Source organism: Neovison vison, chromosome 1 (genome assembly GCF_020171115.1).
Source record: "Neovison vison isolate M4711 chromosome 1, ASM_NN_V1, whole genome shotgun sequence".
Lineage (NCBI taxonomy): Eukaryota > Metazoa > Chordata > Mammalia > Carnivora > Mustelidae > Neogale > Neogale vison.
Window position 1 is genome coordinate 247,187,586 of NC_058091.1, and position 26,279 is coordinate 247,213,864.

General features: G+C 39.1%; 1 protein-coding gene and 1 pseudogene across 3 annotated transcripts in view; one reads left to right on the plus strand and one right to left on the minus strand.

Moving 5' to 3' along the window:
- Positions 1-26,279, minus strand: part of CDC42SE2 (CDC42 small effector 2) — a 116,618-nt gene that overhangs the window by 67,830 nt on the left and 22,509 nt on the right. For 2 of the 3 annotated variants that reach the window (XM_044228274.1, XM_044228267.1), the window contains exon 2: positions 8,247-8,330. The gene's annotated coding sequence lies outside the window, so the exon portion shown is untranslated. Of the gene's footprint in view, positions 1-8,161; positions 8,331-26,279 lie in introns of all 3 variants that reach the window. The other variant, XM_044228284.1, reaches the window with a different exon arrangement.
- Positions 1,202-3,013, plus strand: LOC122891862 (annotated as a pseudogene).

A 26,279-nucleotide genomic window follows, 5' to 3' on the forward strand; every position in this document is an offset into this window, starting at 1 on the left:
GGCTCTCTGCTCAGCAGGGAGCCTGCTTCCTCCTCTCTCTCTGCCTGCCTCTCTGCCTGCTTGTGATCTCTCTCTGTCAAATAAATTAAAAAAATTAAAAAAAAAAAAAAAAGAATACTAACATCTGGCTTCATGCTCAGGGGTGAAATAGTATCAACGTTCCAATTAATGGTTAAGCATTTAGTGAAAATGTTAGGTGCATTAAATTAACCAGACAACATGCTCACTGTAATCACAATGTCCCACAAGTTCTAGCCAATGTAACTAGTAAGTGAATCAATATGATATAATATTTGAAAAGGATAAGCAAATTTTAAAATTACGTTTAGTTACAAACAGACTATATTCCCAGAAAAGCTAAGTGAATCAATTCCAGGACTATTAAAAATACTAAGTATATTTGTTAGGCTGGCTGAATAAACTTAACAAAGAATAATCATCTTACTCATGTTAACAATAAACAGATGAATTTAAGCAGTACAGCACCATGAAGAAGCAGGGCAACACAGGTTAAGCACATGCATATCAGAACCAAACTGATGCAGAGTATAGTCTCAACTCTATTACTTCATAGCTACATAAACCTCCATAAAATCACCTAACGCCTCTAAGTTTTCTCAAGTATAAAAATGAGTGCTTGTCAATGTTGGCCGTGGAGGTTGACACCATGGGCACAGGGTAGAGGGGCAAGTTAGCCGCTCTAGCCCACCGCTACGGGTGGTGGGAGCGCTAGTTTAGGGAAAGGGGTATACATAGGGAGAGAGGGTTGGGCAGCCCCCTACGCATTATTTAATTTTTTCCAGTGCTGCAGCGGCAACTCCTCAGTGCAGACAGACCTCATTCCCAGAGTGACAATAGCCACTGCCTAACCTAGCAAGAGGAATACCCATTCCTGAGCAGCCCTCACTGGTGCAGGAGGAGCAACCATGGAAAGAAATCTGCCTCCGCTGGCCCAGGCATGAAACCAAACACCATGGCCACTACCTTTCTAGTTTTCCTGAAGGAGCAGCTCAACAGAGAAGTCATTTCCTTAGGGATCAACAGATGTGCCAAACACTGGTATAAAGGAACCTGGAGTTCTGACACTGTCCATCCCAACAACGATGTCATCAGGACAGCATCAGCACAAGGGACCTTCTATTCACCAGCACAGACATCTCTCCATGAAACATCACCAGATAACTCAAGAAGTTCAACACATATGGATTCTTATTCCAAGAGTAAATACCAGGAAACAAGGAGTTTTCACAACAGCTAGAATTTGAGTAAGACAGACAACAGACCATAGCATTCATACATAGGTCAACTAATAACCATTTGGTGAGAAACTCAAGAGCTGAAGGACAAACACTGGTTCAGCCATCAGTAGCCAATCAGGCCATGAGAAGGGTTAGTTCAGCTCCATCTAGAGCAGTCTTTCTTTTGTTATCAGGAGGCATGTCTCCTTCAAAGGGGTTACAGAAAAATTCTCTGGAGAGTAGATTTGGCTGTCAGTGAGTGACTCCCGACCACTGAACCCCAGTGCATATTCCTTCACCCCACTACTTGTTTAGCAGGCAACCTCTCCATACTCTGCATACAGACTCTCTTCCCCAGTAGTTGTCCATTGGGCTGGATCGATAACCTCCCAGCAGACATCCAATCCAAAGAGACCAAACTTTCAGTACCAAACCATCACCAAAGTAGGATCCCCACTGATCCTGACGGGAGGCACAGACTCAGGTAGCTTCCCATCCCAAGGCCAAGTGGGCTCTTTGTCCCCCAAACACTCAGGGATGACCACTGCACCACAACACCTGTGACATTCACTGTAAAGGGCAGTTCATGACACAAACAACTTGGACAGCAGCAGTATGCCATTTATGAAGAGTATGGCTCCACACTGGCTAGACAGCCTGAAAGGCTTACAGTTCCTATTCTAGTAAGTACAACCAGCTTAGGAAAGACCCTAGTCTCCCAACCTGCTCATCACTCCTATATACAAGGGGAAGACCTGTTACAGCTCAATGTTATCAGAGACCAAACCTCGGAACCGTGAACTCCAAAGATCACAGGCAGCACTGTATCACACAGGTACAGTAGGTGTTGGAAACGTGCAAAGGATGTCCAGTCAGCAGAGCACCCTTATATACCAAAGAAATAATTACGCTCTGAACACAACAGCTACCTGCACAGAACCCTACGGGCCAATAAAGCACTGAGTGCAGGAGTGACATTTTAGCACACTTCAGCATGCAACAGCACATGTGGTGCTGGCACAAGATCCCCATCAATAGACAATATTCAGAAAGACCCCAGGGAGTTTGCCTGGTATGACCCCAAGCTACCTAAAGTCATTCACATGCTGCAGCATCCCTCCCATCAGGTGAGGCAAATGCAGCCACCTACCTGCAGCACCTGTGCTTTGGCAACAACAAAAGACAGATGGAGGTGTATAGGTAAGGAAGAATCAAGCATCTGGTAGACTTTTTGGACAAAGTTCAGAGGAAATGCTGTGGTGCCCTCGGAAACCTTGTGTCTGCCAAGTCTACAAACGAAAATAAAAATAAATTGGCAATAAAAAATACTGGTGGGGGTAAGATACCTGCCTTGTTCCAATTGATGAGACAAATCTACTGATGCAGAAGTACAGGAATTTGTTACAGGAGTTCTTTGGAATTTATTTCCATGTGATGTTATAAAGACAACAATCAATCAAGGTGCTCTCTTGGCCTTAACAAACACTGTGAATGTTCCAGTTATTCTGGATGGAATAGCTCTTTTCCATTTTGATGATCACAAAATTAAATTTCAGACTTTACTTGTTCTGTCTAATATGACAGGTTGCCAGCTCCACAGGGGAGGAAGTGAAGAAGCAATGTGACCTTGTGAGGTGCTAGTAAACTCACTTTTGTATGGGATCCACACATCTGTGAACACATATGATTAGAACACCAAGACTGTGGTGTCCTGCATTTGCACCCCATGGAACCTGTGCAATGGCCCTCAGGCCCAGCTGCTGGGCCTGAATTAACTGGATGCCTTACCAGGAAAAGACTCCCAGCAAGGACTTGGATCCCGGATGTCAGGGGACAAAGAAAAAGAGAAGGACACAAGAGGATCAGTGGGATGGAGTTGGTCATATCCCAAGACCGCCAAAGTCCTCCAACGGGTTTAAGATGCTATTGGACTCTTCTACCAGAAAGTTGCACACCAGCTACCTTGAAAGGCTCTACTGAACTCTCCAGAGCCTCCCTACTGGAAACTAGTTTGCAGAGTATATCCAGGTGACCATCCACAAAGACAAAGCGGTACCCATCCTTCTAGGACTTCTGAGAGCACATAATGATAGATGCTCCATCTGAAGTAACTGCTTTGAGGGATATGGTGCTAGATGTTTGGAATAAGAAGCTCACAGCATGAGAGAACTGGCCAACCACCTTCCCAGTAGCAATGGCCCCCATGTACTGTCTGATGAGACCAAACAAGACAACTGCTGTGCTCTGCATGAGATTACCAGCAAAAACATGGAGAACAACAAAGTCCTGGCCAACACAGGGGAGATAGAGAAGGTAGTAAACATAACCAAGAGCAGAGGAGACAGATCATTGCTGAAAGCGGTGAAGAAAGCAGCCCAGGTCTTGAATACATTATGGCATCAGGACCTCCAAAGCATTTCTAAAAAGAATGGGTGCAATCAGAACTATTTTGTTATACCTTTATTTCATGTTAGAGTGAGACCAATTCAATTCGCATCCTTCTTTGTCTACCACTGATTAACAAAGGTCACCCATCAGCAGCATTTCCTCCTCACCAGCCTAGTTAAGAATCAGAAACCCTTGTTCTGAACACGAGAGGACCCAGCCACCTATGTGGTATTATAATAGCCAAAAGAAAACCAAGCATAAAGGCCTGTACTCTGGCTCCAGCAAATTTTCACCTACTTACATGAATTCTTATTCTTCACCAGCAAGAAAACAGAAAGCTACTGCACCAACAGCTGTATTGTAGTCAAAATGATTCCAACAGAAAGAACCCTGACATACAAAGATGTATTTGCAGTCTCCTCATAGCTACAAAGATCCTTATTCTGATGACTGAATTTACTTCCCAGCTATTACTAATTATTCAACACAGTATGGACTGAAACTAACCATAAGTTATATAGACTTTTATTCCACTAAACGACCTTCTTATACAGTAGAACAGCACCCTGGGTTCCCAGATTAGTGGATTGTAGCATCAAAATGCTCAGTAAAAGAATTCTACCTAATCCTGTTTTGAATGAGAAGAAAAGCCTGTCTTGCTGATTTGTGGATGAAATGTGCAAGTATGGAATATATGAATGAAGAGCATTTTTTTTTCTTTTTTGAAGACTTATCAGTGAAGTAAGGAAACCTTTGGGAGAGAAGATTTTGACTTTCTAAGCTCTACTTAGGTGTCAGAAGTAATCACTTGTAGATTCTGTAGTCAGGTAAAGGTGCACACAATGCAATGAAGAAGTTAAAGAAATGGGTGAAATGAGATAGGAGATGTATAGGTGAAATCCTAAGAAAGGGGATCGTTCAAATGTGAAGAAAGTTATGTTTTGATAAACTGAACAGAAAAAGAAATGGAATGCATATCCCTCATGTTTTATGGCTATTACTAAAAAAACTGTTAAATAGTTAAGATAATATTGAAAGTACACAGAGTATGTCATTTAGCAATTCGACTCATGCAAGGCATTATTATTTGTATTTATTAATAACAGAAACCACCTTGTCCCTTCCTTAAGTAAAAAAGAGATATTAATACAATGAGTGCACTATATTAACCTTTCTAAAATTAGAAGAATTCTGAAACCCCCTGTATATTTGGCCTCAAGATTCTGAATAAGGCAAACAAACAAACAAAAATTGAATAAAGGATTGAGAACTGTACCTTTTTCTAATGATTTATTAGAAAAAAAAGAATAAAAAAATAGAAAAAATAATAATTTATATAAAAAATAATGGTAATTTATATATATATTTTTAAAAGACTGCCAATTCCATAATTGTTTCAGCAGCTTCAAAGGTAGGAAGGGTTCAGCAGGAGTCTCCAACAAAGAGCTAGTCATAAGAGATGATGGATACTCCTTTTCTTCCACAACCCTAACCTTGTTTAGTAAGAGATTATTAATCTCTGATAATAATCCTAGTAGTATTTAGGACACCATGTCAGTCTATTCCAATTAACAATAAACTGCTTAGCAATGGCATGGACTATTTATTCACCACCTTAACTCTTCTGCTTAATACTTGAATCCTTGTAATCAATCAATGAACAGTCTTATCTGCCACCTATATACCTGATAATGGACTGCATTATCAGACTTACCTAATTCACAAGTTTTATTAAGTCCTTGAGTTATCATTATATAGTTTAGAATGGGTGCTGATAAAAGATCTATCAGTTAAGATGTTTTCATATACATGAAACATAAAATCCAAAGCACAGGGATGCCTGGGTGGCTCAGTTGTTTGGACGACTGCTTTCGGCTCAGGTCATGATCCCGGAGTCCCAGGATCAAGTCCCGCATCGGGCTCCCAGCTCCACGGGGAGTCTGCTTCTCCCTTTGACCTTGTCCTCACTCATGCTCTCTCACTGCCTCTCTCTCAAATAAATAAAATCTTTAAAAAAAAAAAAAAATCCAAAGCACACTGGATTAAACTGGAACCTAATGGCTCACATAAAATAAAGTCTAGGGAGATACTATCTTCAGGGAGGACTCGATGTAGTGGTCATAGTTTTTCTCTGTTCTATTCCTTCAGTGTTTACTTCTTATTTAACTGGTTTCCTTTTATGGCCAGAAGGTAGCTGCCAGGAGTTTAATGACAGTACATTTTGATTTCTTGATTTCTGTTGAAATACAGCCCCCCCCAAAAACAAACAAACAAACAAAACAGTGTCTTTATCCCAGCATTCCTAGCAAATATCCTAAGATCATTCTGATTCATCTAGCTTAAATCACATGTCTGCTGTGATTGCCTGGGGTCAAGGCACATGTTTCATTCTGACAAACTCTTCATAACATTTATGAAATAAAGCACATTAGAGTTGACCTTATTGATTTCAACTTCTAATATTACTGAATGGTATTACTGAATTAAAATTGATAGGTTAAGCACATCATACACCTTTCACTCCCTCTTAAAAAGTTATTCCCCCAAATTTTAACAACAACCCATCAAGGAAAAAAAAATTAACTCTTCCCTAAGTAAAAATCACATTTTCAAGGATTCAAAATGTATTACAAAATTACCCACAGGCTTTATGGTTTTCCTTTTTAATACAACAGAAACCAAGACTATGTATTTTCTCAGAGCAAAAGAGGTTTACATTTTTCAAGATTACATCTTTTTCAAGATTACAACATTAGAATTTAAATAAAGATTGCAGAGTACATGGGTACCTTGAGTTAGGAAAAAAAGTGGTTTTGTTTCATAGAGCTATAAAAAATAAGTAAATAATCCATCCTGTAACTCAAGACTCCTCTTACAAGGTACTAGATTCACCACGAAACCTACCTCCACACACAGACACACAACTAGGTCCTAAGAACAGAGCAGAGATGTACAGCATAGGGAGCCTTTTTGTAAATGTGCATTTCAAAGCCAAATACTAATTATTTCCAAATTACTATGTTTCATACTTTTTAACATCCCTTATTTCTATAATTAGCAGAGAAAATAGAACATAAACTATTCAGTTTTTATAACAGAGAGTGAAATTTATTTCACTGAAAGCCAGGACTCAAATATATAGGAAAAGCTCTGATACTTACAATAAAATTGAAAAAAAAGAACAAAAGGCAAAATACAACCACCATTTTCTTAAGAGTAGAACTAACCACTTGAATATGTGTTAAACAATAATCATCTTAAAAGCCAAGCTTTATTTATAATCCCGAGGAGAAATAGTGTGGTCAAAGAAGAGGATGTGAATTAAAAGGAAATCACTGTAGGTGCGCCTGGGTGGCTTAGTCAGTTGGTTTTGGCTCACGTCATGAGCAGGGACTCTACTTAAGAGTCTCTTTCTCTCTCTCTGAAATAAATAAAAATTTGGATGGATGGATGAATGGATGGATGGATGGAAGGAAGGAGAGAAAGGAAAGAAGGAAAGAAGGAAGGAAGGAAAACCTCTGTAATTATTCAATTCTGTAGACTGGTCTTTCAAATACTCATTTGTTCAAACAATTCAATTCAAATAAGCTCTGATGGCTTTATTAAGAAGACAGTACAGGTGTTAGACAAAGGAGGGATATAAACACAGTCCTTAACTTCAAAAATGTTTACAATGTGCCTCAAAAGCAACATACACAAAGGAGCATCACTGGACAGCACAGAACATAATCAAGGAGAAATAAATGCTTGAGACACTAAAGACAATGGGTAATCAGAAAGAGGAGAAATCAAATGAGAGGATTTCTACAGCAAGTAACAGAAAACCTACAGGGAAACTGCTTAACATTAAGGAAATGTATTATCTGAGCTAACAAGGAATGCACAGTGAGGGTGATTTTACATGTGTTAAGTAGAGTCCAGTTCTACTTCTCTGCTGTTCTCCTGCCTCTACCTACCTTGATATCAGGGCAACACTTTCAGGCTAGTAGCAAAACGGCCACAGCAGTTCCAGATGTCATATCCAGATAAAACCACTACGGAGAAGAGGGATCAACGCTTTCCTTCTTTCTCAAAATCAAGGAAACCTTTCCTAGAATCCTCTTACAGATTTCCCTTCTATTACTCAGTGGCCAAAACTGGATCTATTCCTAAAATGATTCCAAAGGCAAGAACACCTATCATTAACCAAGATTTGAGTAGATGCTGATAATTATCATGACCATCATTTTAGTGTTAGCTGAATATTTTAAGAAGACAGGCCTTGGAAGATGGTATAATTAGGAAAAGAAATAAAAGAGAAAAATACAATGGCAAAGGAAAGGATGTGCATAACTGAATAGAAAAGTCAAACTGCAATCATACACTAAATACATTATTAGGCACAAGGAGCTTTCCTAAACTGCCCTGTTGTCATTCTCTGTAATACAAAAATTAACTTACTATTCAACAGTGAGTAAATGCTAAGAATGGAGGAGGAGGAGTTCTCTTTTTATGATAGGATTTAGTTAATTATCAGTGGGGACAGTCAGACTCACCACTCCTTGTCAATGGAGTCACCCATTTAGCTATCTGTGGGTTGAGAACATTCCATATTATGCATACAGATGACTGTAGACTCACTATCAATAGAAGCTGTTCCTTGAAGGTTTCTTCTCATTTGGGTTCCAGGTTTCAGTCAAACGTCCACAAACTTCACAACCAACCCTGTGTGCAAATGAAAGCATGCAATCAGGAGGCAAAAAAAGCTACAGGAACAATTCCCTCCTCCCCCATCTATAACTAACTGATCCATAAGGAAACTGAACTTAAATACCGGATTCAATAAGCACAATGTTCAAACTAAGCAACTTGCATTTCAAAAGCTGTAGTGTGATTATTACACAGTTATCACCCTTTCACATCATACATATTATTGTGTCTGCAGTGTATCAGGTAAAACTCTTAGCAAAAGTTGCTCACTAGATAGAATCCAACACACATTTGTGTGGTGGATCCAAATAAGGCTGACCTACACACAGTATATTAAAGGACAGCTGCCTACATTTATAAATCAGAAGACGACTCTACATGAAAATTAAAATTTCTGACCTCTCGGGGGGAAAAAAAAAATCAGAAGATCTAGCAATAATGGGCCCACATTCCCACATGGTAACTAACAATCTGTTGGAGCTGATGAGCAGCTAATCCTTTGGATGGGTCACAGGCTTTGCATTTGCCTGCAGATGTCATCACTCTCTTGCAACACAACTCAATTATCTGTCTGGATCCTGCTGGCATCTGACTTTGCAAATTCTCCTAGATTTCTAAAATAGCTCACAGGGAACATATTTTACTGTCAAAGCCAAGCACGTTTTTCTGCCTTGACAATACAATAGAGTATAGGGCTAATAACTACATTCACTTTGGAGTCAGCAGGCCCCAGGTTTGAGTTCTAATTCTGAATATAACTTAGCTGTATGACCTGAGGCATATTTTTAACCTAAGATATATTTCTTCTTCTACAAGCCTCCTAATAAACACATATAAGCACTTAACACAGCTAACAAACAACTGGCCTAAAATCTACCATGTCCAAGCTGAATTTACAATCCCAAATTCAGGGCTTCCTCAGTCTTCTGCATCCTGGTAAGCTGCAATGTGATTCATGCGCATAAGCCTCAAACCTCAAAGTCCTAATCATATACTTTCTTTCATTCTCCCAAAAGTAGTACCACGGTACTTGATTCTCTAAAATATGGAATTTGAATGAATTTTCAGAATCCCATAAAAAATAGTAATTCCTCCTTCAGAATCAATTACTTTCCTAAAATTACCTACAAATTCAAATAAGTAATGATACTCTGAAGTTTCAAGGTTGCATATCATGAGGAATACTAATAATTCATTTTAAGAAAATGAAGACGGCAGGTGCCTGGCTGACTCAGTAGGTAGAGCACGCAACTGTTGATCTCAGAGGTGTAGGTTCAGGTCCCATGTTGGGTGCAGAGATTACTTAAAAAAATGGGGTGCCTGGGTGGCTCTGTCAGTTAAGTATCTGACAATTTTAGTTCAGGGCATGATATCTCGGTGAGATCAAGTCCCACGTGGGGCTCTCTGCTCAGGGGAGTCTGCTTGAGATTCTTTCCCTCGGCCCCCCCACCTGTGCATACTCTTTCTCAAAGAAATCATCTTTAAAAAAAAAAAAAAATGAAGACAAAATACTGGGGGTAATACCTATCATTCCTTGCAAGATACTGACCCATTACATTTTGTAAGCTTACATGTTTCTTCCAAGCTAAACTAACAATGAACTAGGATGCTACGCTTCATCTGAAAACAAAATTAAGAAAAGAGATAGTTAGAATTTTAAAAATCAACCGTTTCTATAGAACTATTCAAATAACAATCAGAAAACCCACTTGTGGGGGCACCTGCGTGGCTCAGTGGGTTAAGTCTCTGCCTTTGGTTCAGGTCATGATCTCAGAGTCCTGAGATCAAGCCCCGCATCAGGCTCTCTGCTCAGTGGGGAGCCTGCTTCCCTCTCTCTCCACCTGCCTCTCTGCCTACTTGTGATCTCTGTCAAATAAATAAATTAAATCTTTCTTTTTTTTTTTTAAGATTTTTATTTATTCATTTGACAGACAGATCACAAGTAGGCGGAGAGGCAGGCGGAGAGAGAGGAGGAAGCAGGCTCATTTTAAGTTTTAAAACAAATTGATTGCATATTAATAACTGGTAGCAAAACTGATTAATATGAAAGGCAAGACCCTTTCAATGTATTAACTATGAAAATCATGGCCATTATCTTTCTTTCTGAAAAATAATTCCACTGAATAGTGTATTATCTCAATGCTAAAGATCAAAACCATAATTACCAATCACAAAGAAAGCATATACCAAAAACTGCACTCTAGCTAACCTCATATAATTTGGCATGCGCAAAAAGAAAATTCAGTGGATTTCATTACTACTCATTCACATGCAGTCTACAAAGTACCCCAGGCTTTCATTACATCTGGTAGGAATCAGACCCAAAAAAAATTTTTCCCTGTCAACCAAAAACATTTTAATATAGGAATTTTATTAGCATTCATCTCAGTATCACTACTACAATGTATTTCACATTCTTCTTAGAATTGATGAAGAAAACATGAAATCAGATCCATTTAATTGTTAACTGCTGGCATGGCTTGGTGCTTTTCACACCTTGTTAAATGGCACCTCTACCCCCATCTACCTGTTATTTATACTGATAACAGCAAATTACATTACTTCTTCTGGTGAATTTAATCACTAAATTTTATTTTAGGTAATATCAAAAGTGTGTAAGCCCATCTCTATCCAGAGATATCTATTCTCCAAGCTACCAGTCTCAGTTCCATGACACTGCTATGAAAGAAGGGCTTCATCTTTAGAGAAAGGAGTTAACAGTGCTACCTTATAATACTTTTAGGTCAGTCACAGAGAAAAAATATGATAATTCTGCATCAGCACAAATGACACAACTAGAATGAATGAGCAGAGGCTCTATTTTCCACATATTAGAATATCTTTCTGAGCCACTGTTGCCTCAAAGGGGATGTCCTGCCTGGAACACCTATCATCAGCAGTGAGGATATTACTGGCAGTGACTTGAAAATACCAGATAGCTGATCTAGACCAACTTTATGATTCCTTGCAACCCTCAAATGCTTTTCTGAATTTAAAAATAAAAATTCATTTTTAAGTCCCCAAACCCACTACAATTCAAAAGTCTTAGGTTTAAGCCGGTCAAATTACAAGAAGCTAAAGCCCTAAGTCTTACAGTAACATTTCTGTTTAGTTTCCACTTTTCCTCAAAGTATTAAGGCTTCAATTATCAGACCTTGACCCTATTAAATTACTCTGATACTGAAAGAAAAATATGTACTATGTATGTGTTCTATCTTCTTGCTCATTTAATTTCAAATGCTAATTCTTTCTTTCTTCCCAAAGAAATATGGACCTGGCAAAAATAATAAAGATCTATGAGAAACCTAGTTCAATTTCTTCATTTTACACATTCAGAAAGGTAAAGAAATTGTCCTAAAATTCTTAACTAATCAGTACACTATAATACCTATTAGTACTGCAATAAATCACTATCATTTATTTCCTCCTTAAGTACACTGTAAAGAAAGGCATATAACCATTCAGTTACACAATTTAAGTGAAAAGTTATCTGGGCAATAGTATCATAGGCAGTGGTGATATAATTAAAGACTCAAGACATTTTGCTTCTTGGTACTGTTCACTGGTGCTGTTAACATTCCTAGACCCTACAAGTATAGGACGTGGTAGGGTTACAGAAACGGATAGAAGCGACGGTATATACACGAGTAGCTGTGAATTAGGCAAAACTTTTAAACAGGGAGAATGAATGTATTTCTAACTACCAGAATTTCAAAACTAATGGAAAAGGCTGCATATGCCTTCATAAAAAAAAAAAAAAAAAAAACAGAAAAGGAGGGATGAGGTAATAAAGATGGACTACCAGTGGGAACGCAAAGTTGTACAACCACTTTGGAAAGGTTGTAGAAACTTTCTTATATAGGTATACACACTCTTTACCAGGCACCAAAACAAACCACTCCCAGGAGAAATCAAAACAGGTCCATACAAAGAATGCAGACTAGAGGAGGCAGTAAAGGATAGCAATTAAGAAAATGGGCCCTGGGGGCGCCTGGGTGGCTCAGTGGGTAGGCCTCTGCCTTCCGCTCCAGCCATGATCTTGGTGTCCTGGGATAGAGCCCTGCATCAGCTCTCTGCTCAGCGGGGAGCCTGTCCCCCCCCCACCCCCGCCTGCCTCTCTACCTACTTGTGATCTCTGTCAAATAAATAAATAAAATCTTAAAAAAAAAAAAAAAAGAAAACGGGCCCTGGAGTCAAACTGTCAAAGTTTGAATTCTGGCTCTGCCACTTACTAAATGTGTTGAGTTTAGACAAGTTACTCACCATGCCTCAATCTCCTAAACTATAAAAAGGAAGTAATTCATAAGGCTATTGTGAAGTTTAAATTATGTTAATACATGTAAAATGCCTCAAATGTAGCCTGGCACAAAGTAAGCCTTCAGATAAATGGCAATCAGAAGGGGAATGGGATTTAATACATGATGTAACATGACAAAAGTAATTTTTCTGAGCCAAGTTAAAGGGCATTTTAAAATACAGATGCACACCCACAGCCAGTGCCGTATAATGTAGCGTTTAAGAGTTAACTTGGATTTTGTTTATGTCACTTCATTGTTTCCAAAGCTGACTGCCATGGAGAACTATAGGTAAACTTCCCTGAGATTTGGTTTTATCAACTATAAAGAAACAACAGCTACTTACCTCAGAGGATTATTTTAAGAATGTAATTAAGATGTATAAAGTGCTTGCTTAGTACAATGCTTGACACACAGTAGCTAAAAACTGACAGTATTTTATTATACTATATTGAATTAAGCACATTATAACTACAGAGACCATTTGTTATTTGCTAATGATAGCCCCAGTTTATGCAAGTTTTCACAATGTGATTACTCAGAAGTCATTCCCCTACCTCAGTATGTCCCAGTTTAGATAAAACTTGTTCTCAATATGTCCTGGTTTTAGATGATAAATTATATGGCTGCCCTAATTTGTAACTGAAATACTTTCAGGATTTTCCATCTATTTAGTTCTTCTCAAATGTTCTCCTATCTCTCTCTTTTAAGATTTTATTTATTTTTTTGACAGACAGATCACAAGTAGGCAGAGAAGGAGGCAGAGAGAGAGATGGGGAAGCAGGCTCCCTGCTGAGCCCAACATAGGGCTCAATCCCAGAACCCTGGGATCATGACCTGAACTGAAGACAGAGGCTTTAACCCACTGAGCCACCCAGGTGTCCCTCTTATCTCTTTTTAATGGCATTACCTCTTTGCTCTCCAACTCACCATCCCCATTTTGCACGCACACTGGCTGGCAGACACACACACACACACACACACACACACACACACACACACACACACACACACACACACACACACACACACACACACACACACACACACACACACACACACACACACACACACACACACACACACACACACACACACACACACACACACACACACACACACACACACACACACACACACACACACACACACACACACACACACACACACACACACACACACACACACACACACACACACACACACACACACACACACACACACACACACACACACACACACACACACACACACACACACACACACACACACACACACACACACACACACACACACACACACACACACACACACACACACACACACACACACACACACACACACACACACACACACACACACACACACACACACAGTCTGTGGCCCTTGCTCTCCTTATCTCTTTATCCAGGTGCTTGGTAACCTCCAGGCCTCTTTGTTGCCCTATACTCCGCAACAATGTCGTATTTTTTCCAGGCCTAATCTTTCTCAAATTCCTATCTGTTCCTTCAGTCTGAATTCCAGAAAAAAAAACCTACTGACCTAGAAATATCACCACCACCAATTAATATGTTACCGTCTTTAGGAATATCTACATTTTAACAGGTTAACTCCTTGAGAAACAATGCCTTACCCCAAAGTAGAGAACCTCTAGTAACATGAATTTCAGACACTGACAACTGACTAAGGTAGATATTTTAGGAACCATTTTGCATTTCTCCAATCAAAGGATTGGGTGGGTTTCTACTAAATAAATAAATTGGAGCAGCCCTGATTTCTTTCTTTTAGCTGGTTCCCAAATAATCCAATCAGAAACACCAAAGGTGTTTAGCTCAAATATAATAAGGTCACAGTTCTTTAAGAGTTTCGGCCTGTGCCTTTCTCTTTCACTGTACAAATGCTCTTCTAAGTTATCTTAGCTCACTCTCCGGAGTTCAATTACCGTATGTATACTGATGACAGCCAAACCTACTTTCCCAGCAAAGCTCTATCCAAGGTTCTCCAGCCTAGATGTCTTTCAGTTCAACCTCAAATAACCAAAGGCATCTAGTACACCTCACCCCCATGTGCTACTCTGTCTCAAGCTTAACTGAACCCCACTTCTTCCCAGCACTCCTCTATCCCAATCCCATTCATATGATTTTTTTTAAGGTTTTATTTATTTGACAGAGAGAGAGAGAGCACAAGCAAGGAGAGCTGCAGAGAGGGAGAAAGAGGCTCTCTGCTGAGCAGGAAGCCCAATGTGGGGCTTGATCCCAGGACCCTGGGATTATGACCTGAGCAGAAGGAAGACATTTAACCAACCGGGCCACCCAGGTGCCCCCCCATTCAAATGATTTTCATTAAATTCTCCCACCTACCCAGTTTCACAAACCAAATCCTTGACTCCTACCTTTCCATCACTCCCAGCTATAGCCAAACAACAATGGAATTCCCTGAACTATTTTTCCAGTCTGTTCTTTCCAACCTAAGAGTCACTGGTCAAGGTCTGAGCGCCACCATTATATCTAAAAAATACCATTATAGCTGTTAACCGATCTCCAGGCACATCTCAGCCCCTCCAATTCATTGGCATTTGGGACAGAATGATCCTTCTAAAATGAATGGCTGGTAGTGTTTGTTTATTTTTTACTTAAAACTGCCATTAATGGGGGCGCCTGGGTGGCTCAGTAGGTTAAAGACTCTACCTTCAGCTCTGGTCATGATCCCAGGGTCCTGGGATTGAGCCCCGCATCGGGCTCTCTGCTCGGCGGGGAGCCTGCTTCCTCCTCTCGCTCGCTCTCTCTGCCTGCCTCTCTGCCTACTTGTGATCTCTGTCTGTCAAATAAATAAATAAAATCTTTTTTTTAAAAATGCCATTAATGATTCACTATTATCCTCAGGAACAGTTCAGTTAATACAATTTCTAAGGGTCTTTATGACGTGGTCCCCAGTTTTCCCTTTAACATCATTTACTTCCTGTTCCACTCAATGCCCCATAACTGTGCCATCCAACCGTTTTCAATTTCATTGTGTTCCATGAAACACCAGGTTCTCTCTGTTGTGACTACAGGTCAACACACTTGCCGTCCATCTCTTGCCTGGCATACCCTTCAGAACTTGGTATGGCCATCACTTCCTTCAGGAAGCTTTCTTCAACCCCCAAATCTGTATCAGGTGCTCCTACAGTGTATCAGGCACCTTCCTTTTAGGGCACTTACACTAAAGAAGTTATCAATCCTGCTTATACCTCCACATCATGAAAAGGAACTTAGGTCTATAATTTCAGATTCACAAGTTCACGAATATGGCATCCTGTTTTCGATACTGTATCTTAAGAGACATTTTTGTTAGCCAGAACACATCCAGAAAAAGAAAAACAAAGCTGGAGGCATCGCAATCCCAGATTTTAAGATATATTACTATGTTGTAGTAATCAAAATAGTATGGTACTGATACCAACACTGACACACACAGACCAATGTGACCCACACCTATATGGTCAATTAATCTATGAGAAAAGAAGCAAGAATATACAATGGGGGAAAGATGGCCTCTTCAATAAATGGTGATGGAAAAATGTGACGGCTATGTGTTAAAAAAATGAAAGTGAACCACCTTCTTATACTATACCCAAAGTAAACTCAAAATGGATTAAAGCAATGAATTCATAAAAATCCTAAAGGAGAACACAAGCAGTAGTTTCTCTGACATCAGCCCTAACAACATTTTTTAAGATAGGTTTCCTCAGGCAATGGAAACAAAAGCAAAAATAAACTACTGGGACTTCATCAAAATAAAAAGCTTTTGCACAGCAAAGGAAACCATCAACAAAACAAAAAGACCAACTACTGAATGGGTGAAGATATTCACACACTCTCCAAAAAAAAAAAAAAGAGAGCAAGATTGTGCCATTTACAACAACATGGATGGACCCAGGGGATATTATGCTAAATAAAAATAAATCAGATTGCGAAAGACAGAACCATATGATTTCACTCATGTGGAATATATAAAAACAAATGAGTAAACAAACAAAAAGCAGAATTAGACCTAGAAATACAGAGAACAAACTGATGGTTGTTGTCAGAGGGGAGCAAGGTAATTGGGGCGGGGGGTAGGTCAAGTTGGTGAAGAGGAGTGGGTGATACAGGGATACAGTCATGGTATGAGTAAGTCACAGAAATAAAAGCATAGCATTTAGAATATAGTCAATGATACTGTAATAGTATCACATGGTGACAGACAATAGCTAAAGTTGTGTTCAGTACACTATAACACATAAAGAAGGTGAACCACTTTGCTGTACATGTCAAACCAGTGTTAATGCTGTACGTCAACTATACTCAAATTTTTTTAAAAAATTAAAAATTAGAAAAGGAATATATCCAGAGAAGAGCTGAATGGTGAGGAGTCTGAAAAAGATGTCAGGTAAGAGTTAAGGGAACTAGAGATTTAGCTCAGCAAAAAACAGAGATAGGACAGCCTTCAAATATGTGTAGGCCAAAGCATACAGCATAAGAGGAAGCATTACTGTGGGTTATCAAAGACGATGGAACCAAAGCTATTATGCATAAGTTTCAGAAAGGCAATTTTTTATTTAAAAAAAGAACCATATTAAGTATAACTGCCCACCAAAAGATACTGGACTAGATAGAGAAGTGGTGAATTCATACTCCCTAAATTTTTAAAAAATAAGGAATACTAAAAAGATCCCGACATTTGATGGGTATTTGTTCAGATGAGCACTGGGTGTGATATGTAAGTCATTAGTCACTAAATTCTACTCTTGAAACCAGTATTACACTACATGTTAACTAAAATTTAAATAAAAACTTGAAACAAAAAAAATTAAAAAACACTGTGGAACATAAAGAATAACATGGAGGACATTAGGAAAAGGAAAGGAAAGTGAATTGGGGGAAATGGAGAAAGGGAGACAACCATGAGAGACTGTGGACTCTGAGAAACAAACAGGGTTTTAGAGGGGAGGGGCTTGGGGGTCTGGGTGAGCCTGGTGATAGGTATTATGGAGTACTGGGTGTCGTACAAAAACAATGAATTTTGGAACAATGAAAAATTTTTAAAAATAAATAAAAAATTAAAGAAAAGATGCCCACGTTTGAGAGAACATCAAACTAAGCAATTACTGACAGACCAAATGAATTCTCATTCTGAATTTATAAAATTTATATAAACTAGTAAATTTTATACAAAATTTATTTAAAAAACACGAGTTTATAGAAGTATTTTTTTTTTAAGATTTTATTTATTTATTTGTCAGAGACAGAGGGAGAGAGAGCGAGTGAGCACAGGCAGACAGAGAGGCAGGCAGAGGCAGAGGGAGAAGCAGGCTCCCCGCCGAGCAAGGAGCCCGATGTGGGACTCGATCCCAGAACCCTGGGATCATGACCTGAGCCGAAGGCAGCGGCTTAACCCACTGAGCCACTCAGGTGTCCCTTTATAGAAGTATTTTAACTATGACTTGGTGGCAGCTGAATTAAAATACATTACCATAGCCTACCCTATTAAGAACATAATGTCTTGGGCGCTTGGGTGGCTCAGTGGGTTGGGCGTCTGCCTTGGGCTCAGGTCTTAATCCTAGGGTCCTGGGATGGAGCCCTGCGTAGGGCTCTCTGCTCAGCAGGGAGCCTGCTTTCCTTCCTCTCCCTCTGCCTGACTCTCTGCCTACTTGTGATCTCTGTCAGATAAATAAATAAAACCTTAAAAAAAAAAAAAAGCGAACATAATGTCTTAAGGGGCGTCTGGGTGACTCAGTGGATTAAAGCCTCTGCCTTCGGCTCAGGTCATGATCCCAAGGTCCTGGGATTGAGCCCTGCATCGGTCTCTCTGCTCCCCGGCCCCCACCTACCTCTCTGTCAAATAAATAAATCTGTCAAATAAATAAATAAAATCTTAAAAAAAAAAAAATAATGTCTTAAGATATAAAATTTAACTGTATCACAAAGAAATCAGAGGAATCACTCATTATTAAAAAAGCTGAATACAGGGGCGCCTGGGTGGCTCAGTGGGTTAAAGACTCTGCCTTCGGCTCACCTCTTAATCCCAGGGCCCTGGGATCGAGCCCCACATCGGACTCTCTGCTCAGCGGGGAGCCTGCTTCCTCCTCTCTCTCTGCCTACTTGTGATCTCTTCAAATAAATAAATAAAATCTTAAAAAAATTTTTTTTAAGTAAATAAGTTGAATACATATTTTTCCTCTATTAGTGAACATTTCAGAGAGGAAAAAAAAAGCACATTAAGTAAGACAGCAAATAAGGAGAGTTTTCTTTTTTTATTTGATCCTGGGGAGGGGGGAAGAAAATCTAAATGAAAATTGGTCAGTTTATTCAGACAGAATGCTTATTTTCAAAGGATAAAATGGTATCAAAAAGGCTTAAGGAATAATCTTTAAAGAGACTTTGTAGACTACCAAATACTTGGCTTTTGATTTATACAGGAGGAAGAGAGAAAGGGGAGAAAGAATTTTTTTTTTTTAAAGATTTTATTTATTTATTTGACAGAGAGAGATCACAAGTAGGCAGAGAGGCAGGCAGAGAGAGAGAGGAGGAAGCAGGCTCCCTGCTGAGCAGAGAGCCCGATGCAGGACTCGATCCCAGGATCCTGAGATCATGACCTGAGCCGAAGGCAGCGGCTTAACCCACTGAGCCACCCAGGCGCCCGGGAGAAAGAATTTTTAAAGTTTTCCTAATGTTTTATAGAATTCAATGGTCATGGAAGGGGGCTCAATACTCTGTCCTCTCAGCTGCCATATTTAGTTGTAACTTCAGGTCACACTGATCTGGAAAAAGCCATTTTTACATGAGTGAGAACAAACGTGCAAGAAAATAGGAGGTCTTTATCTTCATGGTATAACTTTATTAACAAGTACGAAGCCTGAATTAGTCATTCAGTGTCATCTCTAACTCTCTACTATTTACAATCCCCATACTTGTACTTTACAATACTAAGAGAAAAAATTATTCCATTCTCATTAAAACATAACTTTTATTTTAAGATTTTAATTATTTATTTGACAGACAGAGATCACAAGTAGGCAGGGAGGCAGGCAGAGAGAGAGGAGGAAGCTGGCTCCCTGCTGAGCAGAGAGCCCGAAGTGGAGCTTGATCCCAGAACTCTGGGATCATGACCTGAGCCAAAAGCGGAGGCTTTAATCCACTGAGCCACCCAGGGACCACAAAACATAACTTTTAATAAACAGACTTCACTCTTAAGTTTGATTTGATTCAGAGATGGGATCTTTTCTCCTTATAGAGTCTTTTAAAATAAATTTAAATAAATAAATTAAAAAATAAACTTGTGAAACATTATCTTTTCATACAACTTTACAAAACTCTTTTGTACATATGGAAGGTTGTAACAGTAAAGAGACAAGCCTCTATTTGGGGTTGAATTGCATCCATTTCCCTCCACTGCCCCCCTCCCAAGAAATGATATGTTCAAGTCCTAACCCCCACTACCTCTGAATATGACCTTATGTGGAAATAGGGCTGTTGCAGATGTAATCAGTTAAAGTGAAGTCATACTGTAGTAGGGTGGGCCCCTAATCCACTATAATGGGCATCTTTATAAGAAAGCAGCCTTGGGAAGATAAAAACAGGGAGAATGCTATGTGATGAGGAAGACAGAGATTGTGGAGTTACGCAGCCGCCAGCTCGGAATGCCAAAGATTGCGTGAAAACCACCAGAAACTAGGAAGAGGCAAGGAAGGATTCCCCTACAGGTTTCTGAGGGAGCATGGGTCTGATGATGCCTTAATTTTGGATTTCTAGGCTCCAGAATGATGAGACAGCAAATTTCAGTTGATGGTACCTCACTGTGGCAGGCCAAGGAAAGGAATACCTTCCATTTGATTGGAAGAGGAAAAAAAAAAAAAAAAGAAAAAAGAAAAGAAACAAACATCACATGAATCTAAATGTTACCATCGTGAGTGCTACAATCCATCATCCAATGAAAACAGTGTTGGCATCACTTTGCAACTGTAACTGCCAACAAGGTCTCCAGCTCAATACAATTTTGAGTCCATGTTTCTATTAACTATCAATTTATTCACTATCTAGGCTAGACTGCTATCTAGGCCAGTGGGTATTATAAATACCCATATTTTTTTCTATCACTTTCTAATTAGGCAAACAGTCCTTGTGTTCTTTACGTGTTATTTACTCATTTTGACTAAGTAATATGAATACAAAATAAATGCGATGTGAATTTTCTTCAATGAATTCAAAGTTTTTTGGTTTGGGGTTCTTTTCAATATTTTTTTTATTTTAAATTCGGTATAGTTAACATACAATGTTTTATTAGTTTTATGTGTATAAAATAATGACTCAACAATTCTATACATAATTGACTGCTTTCCACTGTAAGTCCCCTATACCTATTTTATCCACTCCCTCACTTACCTCCCCTCTGGTAACCATCAGTTTGTTCTCCAGAGTTAATTGTCTGGTTTTTGGTTTGTCTTTTTTATTTGCTTTTCTTAAATTCAGCATAAGTGAAATCATACGGTATTTGTCTTTGTCCGACTAATTTATTTCACTTAGCATAATACTCTAGCTCCATCCACATTACTGCAAATGGCAAGACTTCATTCTTCTTTATGGCTGAGTAATATTCCATTGGGTATACACACCACATCACTTTTACCATTCATCTATCCACAGACACTTGGGTGGAATTTGAACTATTACATCCTCAGTCTGTCTACCAATCACCCTGTTCTACCAAAATAAGCACTATTAACATTTTCTTATGTATCTTTCCAATGATATTCCATATATTTATAAAATTACATATATAAAATATACAAATTTTTGTGGTAGACATAATGGTAGCATACTCCATTTACCATTCCATACCTAATTTTTTTAAAAAAGATTTTATTTATTTATTTGACAGACAGAGATCACGAGTAGACAGAGAGGCAGGCAGAGAGAGGAAGGGAAGCAGGCTCCCGCCGAACAGAGAGCCAGATGTGGGGCTCGATCCCAGGACCCTGGGATCATGACCTGAGTTGAAGGCAGAGGCTTTAACCCACTGAGCCACCCAGGCGCCCCTCATACCTAATTTTTATTACTTCCTATATCTGAAATGATTCTTACAGGTATGACTTTTTTTTTTTTTTTAAGATTTGAGAGAGCGAGCGAGTGCACACACATGCACACCACACACGAGTGGGGGTGAGTATTCCACTATATAGATGTATCATAATATATTTAACTAATCCTCTGTAGATGGATATTTAGGCTGCTGCCAATATTTATCTTTATCATAAATGATGCTCTAACAGACGTCTTTTTATAGTCTTGTCACTGAGCCTTTCTTTTGCCATCCTATTTATAACTGCAATCACCTGTTCCCTACCTTGACAGTCTCTACCTTGATCCCATGTTTTATTTTTCCTCGTGGCACTTCAAGTTATCTGGCATTCTATATATCTCATTCATTCACTGCTTGTCTTCACCAACTAGAAAGTAAGCTCCATGAAGACAACAATTTTTCTTTAAAGATTTTTATTTATTTACTTGACAGAGAGAGACCACAAGTGGGCAGAGAGGCAGGCAGAGAGAGAGAGGAGGAAGCAGGCTCCCTGCTGAGCAGAGAGCCCGATGCAGGACTCGATCCCAGGACCCCAAGATCATGACCTGAGTCAAAGGCAGCGGCTCAACCCACTGAGCCACCCAGGCGCCCGAAGACAACAATTTTAATTTGCAATGAACTACTACCTAAGTTCCTGGTACACAGCTAGTGCTAAGTATTTACTGAATAACTCAATGTTTTTAAAAAATTCCACAAAAGAAAACCATACATGATAACGAAAAGGGACAACATATCTTCCCTTTAAGGCAAAATAAGTAAAAGTTCCCGAACTGATCAGTAATTTGTCCTTTCTGTCCTGTACTAATTAGCTATATTGTGTGAAATGAGATTGCTACATTTAATTTGATCTATATTTTGATATACGCTGTGAATGCAGTAATGTCTCCATTTATCTCAGCCTATTTGCCCAAACATAAGGCTAATATTGAGATCTTTCTGAATATTAAAGTCTCTGCATCTTTTATGTAGTGGCCCTCCCACAGTAACAGTAACCATTAACATGAAATTTCTTCTACCAGCTGTACATTTTCAATCACCAAAAGAGTGACTCAGTGTGGTATTATTTCTGGTAAATGCAGAGGGTACTGAAATTTCAACTTATTTTGAGAAAGTCAATATATATTTAATTTGTCCCAAATGCCTTTCTAAGGGCTTAAGATGTGGTAAACTGCGTCATTCTCTTGCACAGCACTCAGTACGCATTTCAATTAGGCCATGGCACACAATGGCCTCAAAGTAGCCCCTGACAAATTGGTCACTGGGAGGGAATGAAGAGGGGATATACTTTATAGAAAAGATAAAGAACAGGGGTGCCTAGGTGGCTCAGTCAGTTCAGTGTTTGCCTTTGGCTCAGGTCATGATCCTGGGGTCCTAGGTTCAAACCCCACCCTAGGCTCCCTGATCAGTGGAGAGCCTGCTTCTCCCTCTCCGCTTTCCCCTGCCTCTGCTCTCTTTGTCAAATCAATAAAAGCCTTAAAAAAAGAAAAAGAAGTTCTCATTTTTATATTAAAATTTAACAAATCTAAATAATATGCTATAAAAATATCGTTGTTCAACCATTCAGATTTCCAATTAACAACTATACATACTATTACTCAGGATGAAGATCTCCATCTTAAAACAGTTTAGTAATCAATACAGATAGTCCCTAACTTAAGGATTTTTCACCTTTACCATGGTGAGAAAACTACATACACTCAATAAAAACAGTACTTCATAAGTTCCAAATTGTGTTATTTTCTTCGGATAGTGATATAGAGCACAATATTTTCTTATGATGCTGGACAGCAATGGTGAGCCACAGCTCCCAGTCAGCCATAATATCTTGAAGGTAAATAACAGATAAACTTACAATCATTCCATTTTTCATTTTCGGCATTCAATAAATTACATGAGATATTCCACACTTTACTGACGAACTGTAGGCTACTGCAAGTGTTTGGAGAACATGTAAGGTAACAGGCTAATGGATGATGTTTGGTAGATGCATCAAATGCCTTTTAGGTTCTGGATAGTCTCAACTTACGATATAACCCCATTCTAAGTTGAGGAAGATCTTACGTTTTTCCAAGAAAACACAAAAGCCAATTTCCCTAACAATTTCAATACCACCCACTCCTGTGTATGTACAACCTGTCTGTTACCAAGAGCCAAATAAGCTCTAAACTTAGCAAAGGAATCATCAGGAAGGTTTATGGGTACTAGGTCATGTTTATTACAACACCACTTTGAAAGGTTTCTCTAAGCTTAAAAGCAAGAGGGAAAATATATGAAATTTGCAAGATAACTTAGATGTAAATGAGAATCTTGAACTTTTACATGTATTTTTAAAATTGTATTTCTGAAACAGGTAAGATTCTGTATTTTAAAAAAAAATTATGGTCCACAAACAATAAATCTGAGGTTTACTTTTTTTTTCTTTTTTAAGAGGGGGGCAGAGAGAGAGAGAAAGACTCTTAAGTAGGCTCTACGAACAGCATGGAGCCCAATGCAGTTTAATCTCACAACTCTCAGTTCATGACTGGCACCAAATTCAAGAGTGGGATGCTCAACCAACAGAGCCACCCAGGCTCCCCAGATTTACTTTTCTAATGACAGAAAGTACAGTAGTCTTCTCCTTATTCCTGGTTTTAGTTACCCACCTTCAACCACAGTCACAAGGACATGATCCTCCTATTGAAATATAATCAGGTCAAAAGTCGCCTAACATTACCTTACAATGCCTGTGCAGATCACCTCACTTCAACTCATCACAGAGGCATTTTTTTCATCTCACGTCATCACAAGAAGGATGACTATAGTACAGTGAGATGTATCAAGATAGGGGCGCCTGGCTGGCTCACTCGGAAGAGCATGTGACTCTTGATCTTGAGGTGGTGAGTTCAAACCCCACACTGGATATAGAAGATTACTTTAAAAAAATCAATGAAAGGGGGCACCTGAGTGGCTAGTTGGTTAAAGGATCTGACTCTTGGTTTTGGCTCAGGTCATGCTCTCAGGGTTATGGGATCCAGCCCAGTCTCTGGCTACATGCTCAGTGTGGAGTCCTGCTTATCCCTCTCCCGCTGCTCCTCCCCCTGATGTATTTATTTCAATAAATAAACTCATTTTTTTTATATAAAGATTTTATTTATTTGACACAAAGAGAGAGATAGAGAGAGCCCAAGCAGCGGGAGCGTCAGGCAGGCAGAGAGAGAAGCAGGCTCCCCACAGAGCAAGGAGCCTGATGTGGAACTCGATCCCAGGACCCCCGGGTCATGACCTGAGCTGAAGGCAGACACCTAACCACCTGAGCCACCCAGACACCCCTCAATAAATAAAATCTTTAAAATAAATAAATGGACTTAAAAAAAAAAAAGCTATTCTGAAAGAACCCACATTCGCATAAATCTATTCACACAAAAAATTACAGTAAACTGTTACAATTGTTCTATTATTAGATGCTGTTATCAATTTCTTACTGTGCCTGATATATCAACTCTATCATTGATATTTATGTATTAAAAAATATATAACAGAGGTATAGTAACAGAGGGCTCACTACTATCCATGATTTCAGACATCTACTTGGGTCTTAGAAATATGTACACCATAGATAATGGGGATTACTATATGCTGGATGGCTTGTGAAGGTTTCCCCATATCCAAGTTTTTATACTGACTCATGTTTTCTTCCAGTATTTCTAAAGTTTTCTTTTGTATACTCAACTCTGGAAAATCAAGAACTTATCATGGTATAAACTGTAAGGTAGATAATCAGTTTATTTTTTTTCTAATTTCTGTACTGGCAATCACATTCATGAGGTTCTGATTACTATGATCAAAGGGCTACAGAGTACTATGAAAGCCACAATGGAAAAAAAAGAAAGAAAGAAAACCACAATGGTGTCATCACAAAGGTCAATTTTGCTGTTAGTCAAAACAAAGCTTTTCAAGGCAAAATTAAAAAGGAGGAAGGTAATATACTTAAAAGGATAAATACACAACACCAATTAAAGCAGAAGATAAGCTATTCCCTTCACTCAAGGATCTTCAACCCAGCGTAAGGTCTGATGCTTTCCAGGTACTACAGAGGACAGGTCTGGACAGTTGTAAGGAAATTCATTTCCAGATCTCCAACTTTCTTCTATGCTTTTTTCTGAAACTGGTAAGCCCTGGAGCACCGGGCTATCTCAGTCAGTGGAGCTTGCAACTCTTGGTCTAGGGACTGTAGGTTTGCAAGGCCCATGTTGGGCATAGAAATTACTTTAAAAAAAGAGCTTTAAAGTTGTTTTTTTTTTAAGAATTTTATTTATTTATCTGAGAGAGAGAGAGACAGAGACAGAGAACGAACTGGGTGAAGAGCAGAGGGAGAAGCAGACTCCCCCACTGAGCAGGGAATCTGATGTGGGACTCCACCCTGGGATTTCCAGATCATGACCTGAGCTGAAGGCAGATGCTTAACGGACTGAGCCACCTCGTCACCCCTACTTTAAATGTTTTTTTAATTAAATAAAACTGATGTGTCAAGGCATCATTCATTCTCTTCCTCCACCTTCCCTTTCACAGTAACACTTCCATGTTGTAGGAG